The sequence below is a fragment of the Meriones unguiculatus genome, chromosome 3, assembly GCF_030254825.1.
Source record: "Meriones unguiculatus strain TT.TT164.6M chromosome 3, Bangor_MerUng_6.1, whole genome shotgun sequence".
In the NCBI taxonomy this organism is placed as follows: Eukaryota; Metazoa; Chordata; class Mammalia; order Rodentia; family Muridae; genus Meriones; species Meriones unguiculatus.
The window spans coordinates 52,066,376-52,084,587 of NC_083351.1; the positions used below are offsets into that span (position 1 = coordinate 52,066,376).

At 41.5% G+C, this 18,212-nt stretch overlaps 1 protein-coding gene across 4 annotated transcripts in view; it reads right to left on the reverse strand.

Moving 5' to 3' along the window:
- The window catches only part of Plekha8 (pleckstrin homology domain containing A8), a 58,075-nt gene that overhangs the window by 38,620 nt on the left and 1,243 nt on the right, over window positions 1-18,212 (reverse strand). The window lies entirely within an intron of this gene.

An 18,212-nucleotide genomic window follows, 5' to 3' on the forward strand; every position in this document is an offset into this window, starting at 1 on the left:
TAATGCAGAAACTGTAACAAAGAGGAGCTTTTTTTAGATGGCGAAGGTTCCTGAAGTCTCAAAAGACACATTAAGAAGCCCCAGTCCTGTTAGATGAGATCAAATGCTGTGATGGAGAGTCGAATTAGTGCTGGACACACTGTTCTTTTTAATGCCCAATACTGACACACAGCCCAGCAAAGACAAAGTATGTAAGAAAAAAACCCATGGGTGATGAGGCAGCTGTTGATCTACTTCATGTTTCAAGATACTCTGCGGATAGCCTGGAAATTAGAGCTACTCAAGGGTAATAAAAGACTGGCAGAAACCACAGGTCTGTACCATTCCCTGTTACTTAGTCTGATGACTGACTCATCTTCCTGTCCAAAACTAAGCCTGATTTTTGCTCTCCTCTGTTAAGGAAGGCACATGTTTTCAAACCCCATACACAGAAGGATGAGCCAAGAAACTGGAGTTTTAGCTCATACTCTCTGTTATCACCAGAGATGGCATTTGGGGGAAAACAATATGTAAATCCCAATTTTATGTGCTTTGTGTAATTCTGGATTATGTCACTGCAGAAAGTACACTTGACATTTATTTCTTGGAATTCATCATTCATCCTGCATATCTCTATTGCCCTTCTCCATACTTTATCCACATAATCTGGATGAAGCTGACCAGCTTCAGGACAGATATGTGTGTGTGTGATACAGGCCTAACTGGAGTTTCACATACTTCATCCTCAGTGAGTTCTAGAATGAACAACTAGCCCAATCAGCATTCTGGGAAAGACAGAAAGCACTGGAGACTGTCTCTTTTTCTTTGACCTGAAGGATACTTGCTTGGTGCTGCTGGCAGCCATCTTGTCATCACAAGAGACGTAAGCATGACTATCACATAAGGGGAAAAGGAGGTAGAAGACTTAAGGGGCAGAGAAAGAAGAGGGCAAATCTGGGTGCTGTTTAATCAGAGCATATGCCTAAAGGGAACACACTCCTGGACTTCCAGGTAAGTGAGATAATTAATATCCTGATTTTTATTATTGCTATTATTATTTACTTTTTGTTGTGTTTTGCAAGTTTGGTTGAATAGGATTTTTCTTCAAATAAGAGTTCTAAAGGATCAACTCACCAAACATACTCCAAAAAAAAAAAAAATACTTGACAAAATCTAAAGTCCTTTCATAGTAAACAATAAAACAAAAGCATAACAAAACTTTAACTAGGACTAGAAAGGGCTTTCCCACAATTAACCCACCCAACAGTAAAAACAGAAAGCTTTTTCTCTAAGATCAGGATAAGATAGGGTACCTGCTCTCACCATTTCTACTGAACACTGCACTGGAGGTTTTAGGCAGGACAGTGGATAAGAAAAAGAAATAAAAGGTATCCATATGCGACAGAAAAAAAGCAAATCTAGTCTACTTAGAGATATGCTTGAATAAGCCAGTTCAACAAGATTCAATGTACAGACATCAACTATACTTCTGTATAAAAGCAGTGAACAATTTGAAAACAGAATTCTCAAACGAATTTACTGTAACGTCAAATAAGCTGCTCAGAGAAAGAGTTCAACAGAGTATAAAACATACACTCTGAAAGGGGCAAGATAACATTAACATTTTGTTAAAGTTGCTGGGCATGGTGGCAAGGAGGCAGAGCCTGGCAGATCTGTCAGTTCAAGGTTAGCCTAGTATACCTCATGAATTCCAGGCCAGCTAGGGCTACATAATGAAACTCTGTCTCAAAAACAAAACAAAAATAAGAAACAAAGAACTAAATAACTAAATACCATCACTCCCAAACTACAGTTAGCTATCCCTTCTTCACACCGCAGATACTCTTCTACACTTAATCTCTCTTTCTGAGAGACAGGGACTTGCTGTACTGGTCAGGCTAGCTTCAAAATCTTAAGCTCAATGGGCTGATCCTGGCCTTGCTTTTTTTAGTGGCCAACATACCTGGCTAAAATAAGCTTTCTCTTTAACCTAAAACTTTTCAACTCAATTAATATTGAACAATATAAATTTTCAATGATTATAATTTTCTTCAAAATATGCACTTATATTTGGATATAAATTTGCATTGCTTACCTTAATTTTACACTAAATATTCTAACAGAATCACCACTTTAAAATCAAGATCCAAGATGTTGGCACCAACTGCACATTGTATTTGATCAGCAGGGCAGCAGTGACTGCATGCACAACGACCAAACAGACCAAACTGTGGGCCCCCAAACACCAGCAACTGTGTTTCCCAGGTGAGTGGAAACCCTACGGTAAGGGAAACAATTGGCTCTGACCTCAGGTCACCCAGCTAATCCCCAGAAAAGTTCCTGGGTTCCAATAAGCACACAGTCTCCAGTGGCTAGCCACAAACCTCTGTGCAGTGCCACTGAATACCTTCTGGGTACCTGGGCACGCAGCTCCAACCTCAGGCTTCCCGATGCCTGCGAGCCAAGAGAACAACCCCAGACGCTGATCCAAAGCTCAGCCTGGGGAGACCAACCAAACTTCTGGTCTGGCTGGTTCTCCAAGAAGCTCCACTCAGCAAATACAGTGTCTGAGAACGGAATTTGGGCAGCTGCAGCTCATTAACCTCAGAGCAAGCTAGTCAGTGTTGGGGCAGCTGATTCCAGGACTTCCCCTGGTGAGAGGAGAGCCCCTGGACTTCTGAGGAGTTCAGTTAGTCCACAGGATCATACACCTGAGGAGAGCTGCAGCAATTCCCTAAGAACCACCCACCCTCCAGTTGGAGACCATACCCACCAATCTGAGGAGGACTCCTTCAGGAAAATCCAACTTCCTGCCCAGGGCTCTTCCATCACTACCAGCCTCCCTCCCCGGAATCCAGCAGGCACCAGAAACTACCAGCCAATGCCACAGACAACCAGATGGCTAAAGGCCATAGTAAAAAAAAAAAAAAAAAAAAAAAAATCAACAAAAGCCAAACAATATGGCATCTTCAGAACCCAATTCTCCAAAAGCAAGCAGCCCTGGACACTGTAACACAACTGAAACACAAGAAAATGACCTTAAATCTATGCTTATGAAAATGATAACAGAGGAAAGGAATACAATCCATAAAGAAATACAGGAAAATGCAGTCAAAGAGATTGAGGCCATCAGAGGCCTGTAGAGAGGAAATGAATAAAACACTCAAAGAAATACAGGAAAACCCAAACAATCAGGTGAAGGAAATCAATAAAACAGTTCAAGATCTGAAGATGGAAATGGAAACAATAAAGAAAGCACAAACTGAAGGAATCTTGGAAAGAGAGAACTTAGAGAAGAAAACAGGAACTACAGAGGTCAGCAGCGCCAACAGAATACAAGAGATGGAGGAAAGAATCTTAGGTGGAAGTTCTTCAATGGAAGAACTTGATGCATCCCTCAAAGAAAATGTTAGATCTAAAAAATTCCTGACACAAAACATCCAAGAAATCAAGGGTACCACAAAAAGGTGAAACCTAACAATAATAGCAACAGAGGAAAAAGAAGATTCTCATCTCCAAGACCCAGAAAATATTTTCAACAAAATCATAGGAAAAAAGTTCCCAATTTAAAGAAAAGAGACGCCTATAAGCATACAAGAGGCCTACAGACCAGGAAAGAAAATTCTCCCACAACATAATAATCAAAACACTAAAAGTACAGAACAAAGAAAAAATATTAAAAGTTGCAAGGGAAAAAGGCCGAGTAACAGAAAATGAAAACCTATCAGAATCACACCTGACTTCTCAACAGAGACTATGAAAGCCAGAAGGGCGGGGATCTATGTCATGTATACCCTAGAAGAACACAGATGTTGGCCTAGACTACTAAACAGCAAAACTATCAGTCATCATTGATGTAGAAAACAAGATATTCCATGACAAAATAATTAAACAGTACCTATCAAAAAATCCAGCCCTACAGAAGATACTAGAATGAAAAAAATCCAATCCAAGAAGACTAACTACACCCAGGAAAACACAGGACATAAATAATTTCACTACAGCAAAACTAAAGGTAGACAAGCACACAAAGACTACCACAACCAACATCAAAATAAAAGGAACTAACAGTTACTGGTCATTAATCTCTCTCAATATCAATGGTCTCAACTCTCCAATAAAAAGGAAGAAACTAACAGAACAGATGTATAAACAGGACCATATTTATTATTCTGCACCAAACTAAAGTCCAAGGGAATCAAAGATCTCAACAAAAAACCAGACACACTAAACATACTGGAAGAAAAAGTGGGGAAGAGCCTTAAACTCACTGGCAAAGGAGACAACTTTCTGAATGAAACACCAACAGCTCAGGCTCTAAGATCAACAACAAATAAATGAGACCCCATGAAACTAAAAAGCTTCAGTAAAGCAAAGGACACTGTCAACAGAACAAAACAACAGCCTAAAGACTGGGAAAAGATCTTCACTCACCTTCTATCTAACAGAAGGCTAATATACAAAATATATAAAGAACTCAAGAAATTAAACTCCAACAAACCAAATAATCCAATTAAAAAATGGTACGAAACTAAACAGAATTCTCAACAGAGGAATATCAAATGGTGGAGAAACATTTAAAGAAATGTTCAATGTCCTTAGTCATCAGGGAAATGCAAATCAAAACGACATTGAGATTAAATCTTACAGCCATCAGAATGGCTCAGATCAAAAACTCAAGTGACAGCACATGCTGGCAAGGATGTGGAGAAAGGGGAACACTCTTGCATTGTTGGTGGGAGTGCAAACTTGTACAACAACTTTGGAAATCAATCTGGCGCGTTCCCAGACATTTGAGAATAGTGCTATCTCAAGACCTAGCTATACCACTTGTGGGCATATACCCGAAAGATGCTCCACCATAAAACAACGCCATTTGTTCAACTCTGTTCATAGAAGCTTTATTCACAATAACCAGAATCTGGAAACAACCTAGATGACCCTCAATGGAGGAATGATATAGAAACAGTAGTACACTTACCCAATAAAATACTACTTAGCTATTAAAAACAAGGAAATCATGACATTTGCAGGCAAATGGATGGAACTAGAAAAGATCATCCTGAGTGAGGTAACCCAGAACCAGAAAGACAAACATGGAATATTCTCACTTAAGTGGATTATTAGCCATATAATACAGAATAACCACACTATAATCCACAGACCTAAAGAAGCTAATACCAAGGAGTACCCTAGGAGGACCCTAGAGAGAATGCTTAATTCTCATTCAAGAAAGCAAATAGAATAGACACTGGAAGGTATTGAAGAGAGGGAACAGGATGGGAGCTTACCACAGACGTCCTCCGAAAGACTCCACCCAGCAGGGGATAGAAGCAGATGCCAAACTTTGGGCAGAGTATAGGGAGTCGTAGGAAAGAGTGGAGGAATAGAAGGACCTGGGGGACAGAAACTCCATAAGGAGACCGACAGAGCCAAAAAATCTGGGCTCAGGGGGACCTGCAGAGTCTGATGCACCAACCAAGGACCATACATGGAGAGGGCCTAGACCTCCTGCTCAGTTTTAGCCAATAGGCAGCTCAGTCTCCATGTGGGTCCCCCAGTAAGAAGAACAGGGGCTATCTCTGACATGGACTCTGTTGCCTGCTCTTTGATCACTTCCCCCTGGAGGGGTGACCTTGCCAGGCCACAGAGGAAGAGAATGCAGGCAGTCCTAATGACACTTGCTAGGCTGGGGTCAGATGGCAGGGGAGGAGGGCTCCCCGTTTTTGAGAAGTAAGGGAAGTGGTGGCGGAAAAGAGAGAGTAGGACCAGGAGGAGATGAGGGAGGGGGCTACAACTGGGATGTAAAGTGAACAAATTATAAAAAATAAATTTAAATTTAAAAAATTGAAATTTCTAAACACAAATGTTCTTACTTCTTTAAAGAATCAAACTAAAGAAAAAAACATAACAAAACATGTGAGCTATGTCCATATATATGTGGAGACTGCACAGGAGCTATGTCCATATAATGTGAGCACACTGCACAGCATATAACAAGCAGCTCATCTAGACCACTTTGGAGGAAGGGGGCACCTCATTAATCAAGCACCTGAAATACTTTAAAATTTATATCAAGTAAAATATATTGTTTGGGAAACGATTCTGAGTTTCAACAAGCGCACAATAGTAAAGGGGCAAACACTCGGTCCCTTCCTAGACTTTTTGGGCTACTCCTTGTCAGTTCTTCTCTATTCTATTGCCATGAAGGGACACTATCACCAAGGGAACTCTCATAAAAGAAAGCACTTAATTGGGGGCTTGTTATAGTTTCAGAGGGGTAGTACATTATCATCATGGCAGGAGGCATGGCAGCAAGCGGGCCTGAAGCCAAGAGCTTACCTCTTATCCATAGGCAGGCAAGCAGAGAAAGACAGAGATGCTGGACCTGACACGAGCTTTTGGAAGCTCAAGCCTCCTCCAAGGTCACACCTCCTGATCCTTCCTAACTGGTTTACCAACTGGGTATTAAGCATGAAGATGTATGAGCCTAAGGGGGCCATTCTCATTTCAAACCATCACATCTGTCCAGCCACTGAAGGGTTTTCATTTTAACTTGAAAGTAGTTTCCAATTTCACTGGGAGTTCCCTTTGATCTGGATGATGTTACTTTGAAGTGTAGTGTTTGATTTTCTGATATCTGGAGTCTACATCTTTTTAGCTATTGATACAGTGTTGTTAAAGACGTACAACATTGTTTTGATACCACTTGGCAAGGTAGAGTGCTATGGCTGGCATGAAAATTCATGGACATTTGACTAGCTGCTGTATTTTGTTTTCTTGTCCCTTTTAGAGATTGTTGAAAATCCTGTTCTCCTACCAAGCCAAAATTTATTGAATTGATTTTATGAAATTCAAGTCAGAACTCAAACAGAAATTTTGAAAAACAGGGGCTAGAGAGACATCTTAGCAGTTAAGAGCACTGACTGTTCTTCCAGAGGACCTAGGTTCAATTTTTGGCACTCACATAGAGGCTCACAACCATCCTTAACTCCAGTCTTAGGGAATCTGATACCTTTTTCTGACCTCCCTAGGTACTAGGCATATATGAGGTACACAGACATACATGCAGGCAAATACCCATACATGCAATACAATCAAATATAAAAGTAAAAAATAAAATATTTTAACATAAATCAATGACAATACTAATTTGGTAAGTACAGGATGAGGAATGCCAGTAGGAAAAGAATAAAGCCACTATATATTTCTAATGTCTTTGTTTATTCTTTGAAATTCTCATATATTTATACAGTGTATTTTGGTCATATCACCATCATCCCCTTCCAACTCCCCTTATTGCTCCTACCACATTTCCCTCCCAACCTCATGCCCTCCATATTTTATTGTTGTTATTGATGATCCCAGAGTCCAAACAGTGCTCCCCACATGTGCACAGGTGTGGGGCCAGCCACTGAGGCTTAGGGAACCTAGTGGCAGTCATGCCCCTAAAGGAGTGTGACTTCCTTCCCTCATCAACCGTTCACTATATCCTTAAACAGCAGAAAGCTGTACGCCCTGTAAAAGCACTCCAGTTCCTAGAGTACACTAGTTTTAAATCTAGGCCAAGATGTTTCACACAACATTTATGGGTACCACATGGCATGGTGACACGCATAGTACAAAGTGCACATGTGTTGAGAACTGAAACTGGAATGAGGTTCTGCCATGCAACCCAAGTAAGTGCATTTGATTTTGAATTGCTTTCTGGCGACTGTGGGTGAAAACCCTTTTACTTTTGTTTATACAACTCTGTACAAAGTTGCGACCAGCAGTTTTAGGATCTGGGCACTTGAGTGCATCAGTTGCTCTGCTTATCAGGTCACCAGAGTGCCTTAAAAACATTTGCCAATTAAGATGTTAACTGGGAATCAAGTATTTATAATCTCACCATTAGCAGAAAGAATCTTGAGCAAGAAACAATTCATCGTGGACTTTTTAATTCACAAGAAATGCTATTGTGTAGAAATACATGGGGCTAAGGGGGCAGAGAATGGCATTATTTAAATCCTTTCCTTGAAAATTAAGCCGAAAGTAGAAAAAAAGTAATGGAAATGTACTTTTTGATCAATAAAAGGAAAGCCCAGTGACTACAATAATTGGGCCAGAATAGGATGAGAAAAGGTAACAAAACCCTTTAACTAACCTCCCGAGCCCTTTGTTTCACAACAGTTCCTTTGGTCATGGTATCTATCTTAGTTTGGGTTTCACTGCTGTGAACAGACACCTTGATCAAGGGAACTCTTATTTATAAAAGAATGCATTTAATTGGGGCTGGCTTACAGTTTCAGAGGTTTAGTCTGTTATCATCACCACGGGAAACATGGCAGCAAGCAGGCAGACATGATGCTGGAGGAGCTGAGAGTTCTACATCTTGATCTGCAGGCAACAGGAGGCTGAGTGCCACACTGGGCAGAGATTGAGCATAAGAGGCCTCAAAGCCCGCCCCAGCATTGAGGCACTTCCTCCAAAAAGGCCACACCTCCGAATAGAGGCATTCCCTATGGCCCAAGTATTCAAACATATGAGTTTATGGGGGCCAAACCTATTCAAACCACCACAGTGTCTCTTCACAGCAATAGAGCAATGACTAAGACAAGCATATATTGTTTTATGTTATATAAATGAATTAAAAATGAACCACTTTAAACTGAAGCAAAGCATTTACTGATCTCAATCAAGTAAGCCTGACTCCACAACCTTGACGGACTGCCACATGTAGCCTGGCACTCAGGCACACCAGATCTCTTCAGAGCCCACCTATACCTCAACATCTCACACAGGAGGTGGCTAGCAAAGCCTTGTGCTCCTTTGCCAGGTCAGTCAGTAACTGAGGAGGAGGGAAGAAAGAACTCCCATCATAACATATAAGTTATGATTAGCTAAATTACAGGCTTCTTAGTTAACATTAATTAATTCACAGAGCATATTTTTAGCAGTTAGAATTGTCAAGCTTGGAGATGTAGAGAAAAGATCCCAGATCTCAACAAGTGACAGGCTTGCAGAGAGCGGAGGTGCAGGTAGTGAGCACTCTATGGAGCCTCCTGTTACAGTCTGCTCTCAATTACTCTGGGCAACTAGACTGCATATGTATTTACCATGTATTACACACTTTCTGCATGTACCACCAGACGAGGGTGGGAACATTCTGGCACAAGCTCAGACTTCTGACATACAGAAGAATCACTGCTGCACGGATTCTCAGTTGCTCTGAGCCTTCTTTTCTAGTTAGTTAGCAGACATGAACTAAACAGAGTTTCAAAGTTTCCTACCAAGCTGAGCACAACATCTTCCCTCTCACTTGGTCTTTCTGAATAGGTCTGGTATCACCATCCAAGCTGCAAGATGAAAGGCCAATTCTGCCTCATCCTCCAGGCCAGTCACTGAGTCCCTCCATTCTTGATATATCTACATGTGTTTTCAGCATTATACTGTGCTACACTGGGGCCTGGAGTGTGAGGTCACAGACAGGATGGTAATGCAGAACAGGCTCACTGTGTCTTTAAGTTATCACGTGAGCCTTGTCATCAGTGACATGGGACTGCCCTTCTCCCCATCTCCCCATTTCACTCTCGTTAACTCCACTGTCACGTCCAGCCAGGTTAAGATCCAACATGGCATTTGGATGCACATTGTCATATTCTTCTGTCTTCTATGCAACATAACATCATAGCTTGTTTTGTTGTCTGTCTTAAATGTGGCTCTAATGGAACTTGGCTGACTCTTTCTTCCTACTGGGAAGTCCTGAGTGACTGCCTACCACACAAACACCACTCTTTGCAGCTTGGTTTAATAATCTAATTCTCTCCTCAAGTAGGCAAAGAATGTGGTGTAGCCGACCTTTGCTAATTTGTGGGTTCCTTACTTCCTTCCACCCTTCTCCAGTTCTACCCTTCCAACCCATCAACACTTGGTAGGAAAAAAAAAAAAAGAAGAAGAAGAAGAAGAAGAAGAAAGAAAGATAGAGGGGAAAGAGGGTGTTGCTACTAGTTTCTGCTGATTAGGGGTGTCAAGTTCCTTTGGGCAAGTTTGATTTTTCCTGACAGGATATTTAATTTCTTCTCCTCATCTCTTTGTGGATGGCCACTTGACAATCTGCAACAAACCCACAAACTAACAACAGCAACCAGCAACAGCAACAGCACTAGCAAGAGGAACAGCAGCTGTTGTAACACTCTTGGAGCTCTAACATTTGTATGTCCTCTCAAGAGTCTTCCCAGGATTTCAAATGCCATACACTTGCAGAAACTATCTGCAGCGAAATTACGCCTCTGCCAGAGCATGAGGCAAATCATAGTCAGCTGCTGTGGATAATCAGAAGCAGCCCCATAATCCATACTTGAAATTAAAACAAAAACATATTTCCATAACATTTCTGTGTTTTTAAAGAAACAAAAAATTCTCACTACAATGTGGTTTTGGTTCTGTTTTCTCCTTTGAGGGTGATCCCTGTTCCCTCCTTTACCTATGTCTACACCAATTCTACCCACCCTTCCATCTTACCTCTTCCAAGAAGCTTTTCCTTTATCACTGCTAAAAGAGGGTTCTTAACATTTTTCTTGAAAAAACTGTGGTTGACTCATTTGACTAATTTTATGCTTTCTTCTCTTTATTTTCTTCCTTCCTGTTTTCAGGATGCTTACTTTGGTCTCACAGGTAGAAGGGCTGATCTCTCTCTATAAGAAGTGAACATAGGCCAACAGAGGGCAGGAGCAAAAGTTGCTTGCAATGCCAACCCCATGGCCCCAAGTGCTAACAGTCCAGCCTGTCAGAGATAATCCAGCATTGCTGCTAAAATCTCGGAAAAGACACCAGAGTCAAAGGTACCACCTACCCTCCTCTACAGACAGCTGTACATAATGTGATCTTCCAGGTCGTGTGAAGTCACAGCCTTGGGGCAGCCACTGGAAAACCTGTACGTCCACATCCAAACTCAAGTGGAAATGAATTTTCATGATTGAGAAGGTCCTCCTCAGACTATGGTCTCTCGGGCACAAAGACCTCGCTCTGCTCTAAACAGTGGCCCCAGCACTCTCAAAGGGTCTGGTGGGTGAGCAGCTCAAGCCCAGACAAAAAATATGTAAAGGGGCTAAGAGAATTGAAAGGGGATTTATGAAATCATTTCTCTTATATTTAAAAATAAAGAGAGCTTCTTATTCTGGAACATTTCCAGTTGGAGGAAATGGAGTGTATTTTCAAGCAAATATTCTGCTTCCTATGATAAGAGAATATTGAGAAAGGTTAGCGCTCTGTAGCAGTATTTTCCATATATTTTGCATTTTTCTAACTTTTTGGGTGCTGCAACACACTCCACAAACCTGACACAGGATTGAAAAAAAACGATCCAGGCAACATGGCATTTGGATGCACATTGTCATATTCTTCTGTCTTCTATGCAACATAACATCATAGCTTGTTTTGTTGTCTGTCTTAAATGTGGCTCTAATGGAACTTGGCTGACTTGCTCAGTCTAAACAAAACAAAAGTGATGGTAATAGAAAGTGGTAAGGATTAAACACCAAGAATGCAATCTGAGAAAAATTCAGTTTACACATTTAAGATTCTAGATCACCCCCAAGATACCCAACCACATCTGATACAGCAAAATGAGAAAGTGTGTGGACCTTCTGATGGGCGATCACCACCATACATCTATGAGCCTTACTGTTCCGCTGCTTATTTTGTTGTCTCAGAGGGTCTGGTGGATGAGAAATAAAACTGCCTGGTGGAGTCATACTACTGAGGCGCTACTGAGGAACTGTGAAACTTTAGAGGTATGGTCTGGTGGGAAGTCTCTAGGACAGAGGAATGTCCCTGTAGAGGACTGTGGGATCCTAGAAAGCCCCTTGTTCTGTTTTGTTTCCTGGAAATAAACTAAGTGTTCTGCTCTTCCACACACAGGCACCATCATGTACTACTTCACCCCAGGCCCAAACAACAGATTGCAGACCACAACCTCCAATATCACAAGTCATCTCTTTATAAAGTTAATTATCACATGGATTTTACCACAGGAGCAGGAACTGAACAACACACCCTGTCACTGAACCCAAAATTCTGTGTGTAAAAGTTAATCATTAGATATCTACATGTGAAGGAATGAAGTTGCACCACATCTCACTTCAGACATGAAAGCTAATTCAAAATGAGCCAGGGACCAAGTAAAGGGCAAAAACTATAATGAAGAAAATACAACTGTATCTTCATGGCTTGGGGTTAGGCAACATTTTGTTACCAATGATTAAGCTATCAGAAGTATACAGAAGAAAAATATCTGATAAATTAGGCTATATGAAAATTTGTAACATTTGTGCTATCAAAGACACTCTTAACCAACAGAATATTTAAAGCCATACATCTGAAAAGAAATTGACATCCACAATGAAGAACTATTACAACTCCATAAGGAGAGCCAGGAGGGGGTGGCGCACACCTTTAATCCCAGCACTTGGAAGGAAAAGGCAGGAGGATCTCTGAGTTCCAGGCCAGCCTGGTCTACAGAGCAAGTTCCAGGACAGCAAGGGCTACACAGAGAAACTCTATCTCCACAGAGAAAAAAAGAAAGAAAGCAAAACTCATCCCTCACCCCCAACTCCATAACCAATTAACAAGTGAGCAAATATGTAAATAAACATTTCTTAGTGGCTTGTAAGCAAATAAAAAGATGATCAATAGCTATAGTTAGGGAAACATAAGTCAGAACCATATATTAATTCACACTAAGTAGGGTTAGCGGTAACATGATATAAAATGAAGTAACAAGTATCCACTACTATATGTAGAAACTGAGTCTTGATTGCTAGTGAGAATGTAAGGTGGCATGAAGACTGGAAAACAATCTGGCAGTTTCACAAATTGTTAAGAGAATGATTGTAAACCCCAACAAATCCACTTCTAGACGTGAATATCCAAGAGAAACAAGATATCTATACAGAATGACTTGCATACAAATGTTTGCTACAATACTATTGATAATAGTTCCCTAGATGCAACAATCCCAATGTCCGCCTATTGAAGAACAGATATGCAAAACACAATATCAGTAAAGTATTATTAGGAGTAAGAAATGAATCAATACATGCCACAAGATGAATATATCAAAACAAGAATATGCTAAAGTCTTGTGATTTGATTGAACATTCAGAATCCAGCTGGTCACACTGTTCTGGGAGGTTGCGGAACCTTCTGAATGAGACTTAGCTGGCAGAGGTGAGGATTATGGGCCATCTTCACTTCTGATCCAAGCTTTCTGCTTTTGGACTCCCTGCCAGTGCAGCCAGTTGCTGCATACTTTTGATGCCACAGGCAGGGCTGCCCACACTGTTATGCCTTTCTAGGCATGATGGACTGTGTTCCCTGAGCTGTGACCCAGAATAAATCCTTCTTAAGAAACATTCTGTCAATGACAATGAAAATAACTGACATAGAAAACAGCTAGATTAGGCAAATCTACACAAATGGAATGGAGGTTGCTAAGGGCAGGAGGAGTAGGGTTGTAAAAATACTCTAAAATTGATGGTAGTAATGGCTGCCCTCTGTGTGTACATGCACACAAGCCACTGACTTATATATTTTAAATGGGAGCACATTAAGGTATCTGAATTACTATTTCAATAAAGATGTATAGGCATAAAGTTATTGTGTAATTAGAATGTTGATTTCTGTATCCCCCATATCTGGTTGCAATCCTTGTTCTGAGAATCTTCTCTCTTAATGGGTGTAAACACTGCTCTCTGACTGTCCCCTGATGCAAATAAAGCAGCTTATAGCCAATAGCTCAGGAGGGGAGAGAACAGGGCTGGACTTCCTGCCATCCAGTGGAAGAGGAGTTGGAAAAGGAAGAACAGGATTCAGCCACAGGAGATGTCCAGGAGAGACCAGGAGAGAACAGCTGGGGAACTTACAATGTGCAAGTATCTCTGGGGTGTACACTGGGAGGAAACAAGATTAGCTTAAAGGGTTAAGAATAGAGTAATAACTGCTCAGTTATTGTGTTGTGAAGCTTATTGTTAAAATAATATAATAGAGTCTCAATTATTTGTGTGATATCTGGGTTAAGAGAGAAACTAAGAAACAAACACAGTTTTATAAAAATAACTCTAACAAGGACATTACAATTTCAACAATAGAAAACATGAATGAGTAGCTGTGAGGCCACGAATCCCACTCTGGGTCACCATGTTTCAGACGTCCTCTAGTCAATGGCACAGCATGAAAATATAGGGGAACAGTCATTTCTACCACCTGGGGAAAACATCACAGTGTCTCCTCACTGGCAGCCACTTAACCAGCCTGATGCAAGTTCTGTTTCTCTAGTACAGTGCAGCAATGTGTTTGTGCCTAACCTGCTGAAGAAGCTTGCAGCTGGTTAGAGTTTGAGGCAATGGCCCTCTGTCTGCTAAGCAGGCAGCTGAATATTCCATACTCAAAGCTTCCCTCATTCCTCAATTCCTTTCTAGCTCTTCCCCTCACATGTCCTGCATTCTAGGTCAAACATACTTAAATATAGGTACATTGTGAATCAGCGAGCATTATATAATGATCAGGCAGGAGGGACCTTTGACAGTGTTATGTAATGGAGCAATGACTGTGGAACCACTTACTAACTGTGTGACCTTAAGCCCAGTCCAATGCTATGATTCAATGTCTTCATCTCAAAACAGGAGATGAGAAGGCTTCTCAAAGTTGCTGTAAGGTTCAAATACAAAGCGTTTAGGGTAGCAGGAAGTGCTGACGTGTTTTTAGCTCGTAGTCTTAGCATTAAACTGGTAAATGGCATTCCTTTTATTGGGGGAGACACTAAAGTTAAAAACGGCCAAGGGGCTGGCAGTGATGAAGCTACCATCCAAGTCCAGCTCTCACTGATCCTATCCAACAGCCCTGCACAAATGACACTGACCACATTTTAGGTTTTAAAAGATACATGGCACAACACATATTGTTTGATTCCTTTTAAACAATCCAAATTTATTTTTCTAACATCTGAAAAAAAATCTCAACTGCAAATCCCTGAAAGTCCACTGTTCTGTACTTCAAAGAGCAAGATGGCCTGAAAGCTTTTCATTTTTCTTTCATTTTTCATTAAAGAAGCCTAGTAACTAGAAAGAGGCCTTTCTTCTCTTCTTCTGTTCCTGCCTTCTTGAATCATATTCATGCTAGAAATTTAGATGCTTTTCTCAGGGCCTGAGAAACTTTCAGTAATAGATAGTTCTAAAATCGCCACACTGTTTGCCAAAGTACAGAAGGAGATACATGTTAAGAGCGAAGGTCTTCCTATGCAGCCCATGCTGGCCGACAATGTCTCAGCATCCTCAGTGCTAGGATTACAGGCACGTGCCACCGGCATGCCTGGCAAAAGAGAAACACCTGGATGATTTTTGTCCAGTAGGCAAGCTCTTCCTCTGAGCAGACTTGTAACCAGAAAACTTTGTATGCTACAAACAGAGTAGCTCACTTAAATTTCACATACACACACACACCAGTGCTTACATAGGACCTGGTAAAGCTTCCCAACACACACACACACACCCCGGCATATTTGTTGTCTCCAGTTAGATGGATCCTCTTTCCAGAGACTCCTGGCCCCTATCCTGCTCAAAGCCCTCACACAAGCACTCCTGTGTAACAAAATCTTCCACACTGCTTCCTACTGCGTTACTGCCTTGGCCCACATGGCTGCTTAGGTAGACTCAGCCTTCTGACTCTACTTACTAAAGCAGCTTTTCTGAACAACCGGGGACTAACCCTTGTTGTCCACAAGCTCACTACACACATTTGGAACTGGCTTCTAAGTACTTACCCAATCTTTCTTACTGGCCAGCCTAGGGCACAAACAGGGCAGAGGAGCAGTCTGCCTGTTTATTTCCTCTGTTCCTAGCATAGTGCCCAAGTAAAAGCAGTTGGCAAATTAAATTATCATCAGGGTTGCAGGTGGCAAGAGCACGTGCCCAGCAACACTTGGCAACACTGGGTAGATCCGTAGTACCACAAAAAGAGAAATTAATACATTCTCCAAAGATGCAATGGGTAAAGAGAAATACTAAAGTTTTCCATTCAAATTTGACACCTTAGCTCTTCTGTTTGTTTGTTTGTTTGTTTGAGACAGGGTTTCACTATGTAACTCTGGCTGTCCAAGAACTCATTAAATAGAACTCTAAAAGATTCACCTGCATCTTTCTCCTGAGTGCTAGGATGAAAGATGTGCACATCCTGTGCCAGACACCTAGAAATGCTTATTAAGCTTTTCATAAGCATAAGTACACAAGCTACATAAAAGGAATAGTTTATGAGCTCTTTTTGGAAATTTAGAAGGAAAGAAACCTTGGACAGGATTATGTATTTTAAAGTAACTATAAGTAGGCTATAAGCAAAAAGAAAAAGTTTTAAAAATAAGCTTCATACACCACATATTTGAGTCACAGAACACAGTGTAATCAAACTGGTACTTCATCCCTACTGGCTAGCTTTCCTAGCACTGGAAGGTACTATGCATGCTAGTAGGGGAAAAAGCAATCATCAATATCACTCAGCTGTGACCCCTACAAGCTACAATAATGACTGGCTTGATACGATATGCTCACTGATACAACAGTGGCATGAATGTTACAAACATAACTAACCACTTTCAGATTGGCTCTAAAGTTTGCTCTATGAAATGGAGCCCATTCCTGGCACTATTACAGGGCCAGGAATCTATGGTTAGATAAGTGATAGCTTTAAAAGGAGAACCTAATACTGTTATTCTGCTAATGGACTGAGCATGAAACCAACTTCTAATGATTTATTTCTATACCCATAGTTCAGTGCATTGCTTATCAGAGAAGTTTCTCAGCACTGTAGATGGCAGTTAACACAGAGATTTCTCAACTGGTCAATGTGCAAAGAATAAGAGGCAATGGAGTGCTCAGTCCTTAATGGAACACACACATCACACCCTACTCCCAAGCCCCAGGGATCTTAGGGGAAGAATGAGTGAAAAGATTGTAAGATCCAGAGGTGATGGATAACATCAAGGAAACAAGTGTTTTCTGGACATAACAGCACAGCTGCACGGAGGCACCCCGTGATTGTGACCACATGCTTAAGACTGGAGCAAGCTCGAGCCAGACAGAACCAATCCCAGCACTAGCCGAGGAACTACTGGCATTTGATAGCTGCTGGGAGAGGGAGAGTCAGTTATCTTTAATGGTGTGATCTTGGCAGGCCACACTCCCGAGAGTATTTGAGCAACACTAGCTGAAGGAGATGGAAGAGGAGGAGGACTTCAAGTTGAGTGGGGACTAAGGGTGGAGAGGGTGGATATGAAAGGAGTTGGGGAAGGGGAACAGGGATGAACATGATCAAAATAAATTGTGTGACACTCTCAAAGAGCTAATAAAATATTATTGTAAAAGCAAAAGCTTAGAAAAAAAATAAAGCAGTAGCACCTCCACTGAAGCTCACCATTCTCTCTCCAACAGCTCTTTGTGGGAGACCAACAGGCAAAGGAGAGCAGAGGGAACAAGGACTCATGTGATCTTTCTAAGCTAGAGCCATTTTCTTCCAAAGTAAGTCCATTGTCTAATGAAAGGAAACGCGCAGACCCGACAATTCTAAGCGTGTCCAGAAGAGTAGCCAGTGGTGTGACAGCCTTCACCGAACTGCGAATGGCATCTAAGCCAAAGGAACAAGCGACAGTGGCTCCCATGCCCATCTTTAGGGCTTCACCCTCAAAACAGATGGCATGAACGAAGATTCCCAAAGACTGCTGGAAAATTTTTGGTGCAATGAAGGATACAGAAGATGTGGGGAGAGGGGGGCATTTTACTACCAAAACTTTCCATTCAGAAAGGAGAGGGTAAGCCCTGTGGTGGTGGCCCAGCCTTTAACCCTAGCAAAGGCAGAGATAGGACGATCTCTGAGTCTGAGGCCAGCCTAGCCTGGTATACAAAGTGAGTTCCAGGCCAGCCCAGGAATATGCAGAGAAACCCTGTCTCAAAATAATAATAATAATAACAATAATAATAATAATAATAATTAAAAAGAAAGAAAGAAAATTGAAGCGGGACAAAAGTGTTGTGTGGGAGTGAGGGTGGGATGGGATGGGGGTGGGCGACAGCAAGGGGGGTTGACTCAAACCGTAACCTCAAAAGGAGAATTGTGGGGTCAAGCCCTCTCTCCGATAAGCAGCATGCTAATCTGCTTCCAGCATTCAACAAACCGGAGCCCATCTTTGAGTTATCTGCATCTCACCT